This window comes from Bos indicus x Bos taurus, chromosome 27 (genome assembly GCF_003369695.1).
Source record: "Bos indicus x Bos taurus breed Angus x Brahman F1 hybrid chromosome 27, Bos_hybrid_MaternalHap_v2.0, whole genome shotgun sequence".
In the NCBI taxonomy this organism is placed as follows: domain Eukaryota; kingdom Metazoa; phylum Chordata; class Mammalia; order Artiodactyla; family Bovidae; genus Bos; species Bos indicus x Bos taurus.
This window is the reverse complement of record NC_040102.1, coordinates 6,909,378-6,914,461: the sequence shown is the minus strand read 5'-3', so window position 1 is coordinate 6,914,461 and position 5,084 is coordinate 6,909,378. Positions and strand designations below refer to the sequence as shown.

The 5,084-nt window shown below is 45.0% G+C and overlaps 1 pseudogene; it reads right to left on the bottom strand.

The window, feature by feature from the left end:
- Nucleotides 1-3,282: 3,282 nt before the first annotated feature.
- On the bottom strand, nt 3,283-4,547 carry LOC113884797 (annotated as a pseudogene).
- Nucleotides 4,548-5,084: the final 537 nt, after the last annotated feature.

Genomic DNA, 5,084 nt, shown 5'->3' with positions numbered 1-5,084 from the left:
CCTGAGGTAAATATATTTTTTTAAATCCCTTTGTAACACGGCAGCTAGGTGACACACCCAGAGGTACCATGACAATCCCAAGGCTGACCATAAAGGTCAAAAAGTAGGTGCTGACCCAGTTCCTCGAAATCCAAACCCTTTCCGCAAAATAGTTGGAACACTCCTCCCACTCATTTGCCTATGAAATGACCCACCCCTCTAAACACTGACAGCCCCATACCCTGGTGCTGCGCTTGCTTTCCAAGATGGCCCACACTCTCCGTGTAGCATGTTTCCTCCCTGGATTGACCTTCCTTCACTTCATCATGACTCGCTCTTGAGTCCCTGCCTGTGCCAAGCCAAGTACCCACATTCGGCAGCCCTCCCAGGGACTCGGACGTGACCTGGGATGCAACCATCCTCTCTCACCCCACTCTCTTTCCTGCAACACTGCTGCCATCTCCTCCAGCCTCAGAGATCACTGGAGCATTAAAAGAGCATCGTCTTTTCAGTTTGTTCATTGTTTCCTTTGCTATGCAGAAGCTTTTCAGTTTGATGGATCCTACCGTTTAGCTTTGTTTTTGTGGCTTGGGTGTCAAGCTCAAAAGCATCCTTGTAGGACCCATGGCAAAGAGCTTTTCTCCCATGCTTTCTTTTAGGAGTTTTGTGGTTTCAGAAGTTTTGTGGTTTTTGTAAACCTGTAATCTATCTTGCGTTGAATTTTGTGTATGATATAAGAGATCTTACTTGCTCAACCAGGGATGGAACCTGTGACCCCTGCATTGAAAACTTGGAATTTTAACCACTGGATTGTCAGGGAAATTCCAATTGTAACTGCTAATTTGTCTGTCTCTCTGATTATTCCTGTAAGTTTTCTTTAAGAATTTTAAAATTCCTTTGCTAAGTACATTCTGATTAAGTATTCATATGTATTCTTGATGAATTAAACATTTTATCATTAGGATAAATACCCCTCTCTATATCTGTTCTTTGTCTTAAAAGTTACTTGATTGTGCTGTACTTAGTCACTCAGTCATGTCTGACCCTTTGTGACTCCATAGACTGTAGCATGCCAGGCTCCTCTGTCCATGGGGATTCTCCAGGCAAGAATACTGGAGTGGGTTGCCATGCCCTCCTCCAGGGCATCTTCCCAAACCAGGGATCAAACAAGGTCTCCCACATTGGAGGTAGATTCTTTACCATCTGAGCTACCAGGAAGTCTGGCAATTAACCAATATAGCCTACCATGTTTTCTTTAAATTAATGTTTCCATAGCATATCTGTCGGCTCAACAGTAAAGAATCTGCCTGAGGTGCAGAGGATGCAGAGACATGGTTTTGATCCCTGGGTCGGGGAGATTCCCCAGAGGAGGGCATGGCAACACACTGCAGTAATCCTGACTGGATGATTCCATGGGGGTCTCAAGAGGGTTGGACACGACTGAGGGTCTAATCAATGACCACAGCAGATCTGTTTCCATCCTTTCATTTTAAATCCATTTGCCTTTATATTTGATATCTCAAGTGGGTTTTTTATAGCTAGTTTATATCGGATTCTTGTTTTTGTTGTTGTTGTTTTTTTTTTTTTTTCTGAAGTGACCATCTCTCTCCTTAAGATAGTGTCTAGAATCTTAGCATCACACTTTATCCCATCAAGCTGAACCAAAATTCCATCTAGTATCATAGACTTCATTTTTCAGAGCAGTTTTAGAATTGAATGAAAAGCACAGAGTTTTTAGGCAGGCTACACAGGCAGGCTACAGTTCATGGGGTCACAAAGGATCAGCAACTCTACAGTCCACAGAGTGGTGGAGTCGGACACAACTGAAGCAACTTAGCACACAGGCATATATCCGTGATCCTGACGCCCACTGCTGGTTTTCTGTCCAGAAGTGAAGATGCCTGCACTCTCTGAACTTTGACCCTACTCTCTTCGACTCAGAAGAATTGTTGGTCTGTTTGGGTTCTTGTTGCCTGAGCTTTAGGCCTGGAAATCTGTAGAGGCTGGAGATGTCATAAGTCTCACTTCACTTGTTTCTTTTCTTTTTTTATAAATGGTTAAGCACATAACATTTAATTAGCGAATTCATTAATTTGGCTTCCTTGGACCTTAATCATGGCAGGCAGGATCTTAGTTGCGGCATGTGGGATCTAGTTCCCTGACCAGGGGTGGACCCAGGCCCCCTGCATTGGGAGCACAGAATCCCAGCCATCAGACCGCCAGGGAAGTCCCTCACCTCACTTGTTTTCTTCTCTCCTCAATTATGGTCCTGTACTGCTTGTGCCAGCGTCTGAATCAGTAGTTTCACAGGTTTTGCCTGGTTCCTTAGTTTTATACTGTAGGAGGGCAGTATACAGTCCCATCACAGTCCATTTTATTTTTTTTAAATGCTGAATTGTGGGGTCCAAGCTCTTGTCTTTGAGGGTGTGCCCTTTCTTCCTGAGAACTCAGTTCCTTGACTGGGGGCTTAGGGTGGGGGTAATGGGCCTGCCACCACGTTTGCTGGAATCGTTCTGAATCAACCTTCAGAGACCACTAAATAGTTACAACACAACACCTCCAAGGCCTTGGAATGTACTTCAACACACTAAAAGAGCATGGCAACCCACTCCATGTCTTCTTGCCTGAAGAATCCTATGGACAGAAGAGCCTGGTGGGCCCCAGTCCATTGGGTCACGATAAACACTTGTTGAGCAGCTTTTGTGTCAAAACACTTGGGCCAGGGGTGATTAAGCGATCAAGTGCCCTTCAAAATCCTGCAACCAAATATGGAAATTGGAAATATGCAAATATAGTGAATGTAAAAATCAAGCAGGACTCATAAATGAAGCACTCAGATCAGAACCCTTTTAAAAGCAAAGATCATATTTGTTGGGGAAACCAGCTGTGTTTTTAAGAAGGAGGTAGAATTTGAGGTGCTCCTGAGAGATGGGTTTGGAGACATAGCTGGAGGAGAGATTTCATCCAGGCCTGAGGTCAGTCAGAACAGAGGCAAGAGTGAGAGGAAAGCTGAGGGCAGGGTCGAGGAGGAGCCAGGTTCCCCGTGTCTCTGAGCTGTAAAGTGCTCAGAAGGACCTGGGAAGACCCTCAGGGATGCCCTGAAGTTTCAGAGATGGATTTGGTGGGGAGATGCTATGACAGATGGACAGACTGCAAAGCTCAGATGGGTGACAGAAGGCAAAGGAAGTGTTTTAGAAAGAACAAGTGATCCAGTGTCACTGGTGGGGGGGGGGGGTGGTGGTGGTGAAAGCTGTGAAAGAGGAATAAAATCTGACAATCTTTGGAACATCAGTTTGGACCCTCTCACTATGGATTATACTTTATTTGAATTAAAGGTGAGTCATTAACACTTTCTAAGTTGCCTGTTTGGTAACAACTAGCACAATAAACAGAATGTTAAAAAATAATAATGATAATAATCAAGCTTCTAATTTTTTGCAAAAAGTCTTTAATTTGAATGGCTTCTGGAGGAGGCATTTTCACGCTTTGTGACATTCTCCTTGTATTTCTGGATTTTTCATTTCTTCTTCCGGCAGCATTTTCGGCCCCTCAGGGAACAGCGGCCTATCTGTTCCTCCTTTGGAAGACAGCCAATCAGAGCACACTGGCCGCTTCTTATTTTGCAGTAATACTTTTGTAACCCACTTATGATGCTGCCATTGTGTGCAGGAAAGAAACGGAGCACAAGGGAAGGTTTTAGGAAGGCCGTGGTACAAGTTCTAGGCTTTTGGAATCCCTCTAATAAGTTATCTGGTGCCATTTTTTATTCTTTAATGTCTTTTTCCTTTTTCTTTACCATCTGGAGTAAAGAAGAAGGTGGGGCTAGCTACTAACAATGTGTCTGTGGGTTTGGCTCAGCTGAGAAAGTGGTGTGACCATGGCAGCCCCCTTGTAAACTGACCCCTGGGAGGCAGGGTCCGTGATGGTCCCCTGGGCCCTTAAGAGGCCGAAAGACTGTACCTCCAACCGCTAAGCTAATAAAAGGGAATCTGTGCTTCTGTCCTCAGATGAAGTTCATTTTTCCTGTTTGTAGGAAAGATTTACATCACTTTCTTCCTGTCTCATGAACAGGTATAACAATTCTCCCATGGAGGGATGGTTTGTGAGCTGATTAGTCTCTTAAGAGTGAGTCAGAAGGGATGGAGACCCTGCTTTGAGGTTCTTGATGATCTTTGTCAAGAAAAACAAAAACAAAAACTGGTAATGTCTAGTTCCCAGACAATAAATCTACTTTATCTAAAATTCCCAAATGAATGGAGAGGGCTGACTCTGAATGACAAATTCTCAATCCATTCAGCCCTCTCATTTCCCAGCGCATTTTACCTGGAACAGGCAGCAAGAACAAGAAGAGGAATGTAAAGAGAAGGTACTAGAGCCTTATGGCTGGCTGGCTTCCCAGCTGAGACTGGACAGGACAGTGTGGTCGCTCATTTTATAAAGGCTCCAGGTCTGCATCCATAGGGAGAAGCATTCAGCAGCTGCAATTCCTGTAATATTATAGTGATGACAATATGACGTATTTCCTGATGCTTCATGCCAAGGTTCCTTACAAAGCAGACCACGCCCATTCCCCCCAGGACTTAATTACAAACCTAAGGGAGATTCAGAGCTTGATGCGAACACAGGGCTATTCTGATGCCTCTGAGCTCTGGGTGCTCCTGTAGGGCTGGCTCATGTCTGGCTGTCTGAGATGGGAAAGACCTGCCCACTCCTGGATGCAGTCCTCGAGCGTGTAGCTGGGAGCTCACCTGTGCCCACTGTGGTCCTTCTAAGCTTTTGCCTTCTTTCTAAAGTCCTGAGAGAGCCTGAGCCCCATCAGTCCAGTCCAAGGCTGGTGTATTCAGAATCTAGGTGTAAACTGGGGCTGGGTCACGCCCTGAGCCTGCATGGATACGCCCAAAATGGGATCAGCTTTTAAGTAGTTTGGGAAAGGAGGGAAAATGGGCTGCATTCCAGAGACCCTGCCCTGTGTCCTTGGCCTGTGATGGAGTATGACATCTCAGGTCAAACGCAGCTTACACTTTGCTGCGTTCTGAAAACCACCAAATTCGTGAGTCAAGAAGGTGTCTCATTTTCCCTCATCAGAGACAGATGCATGATGTAAT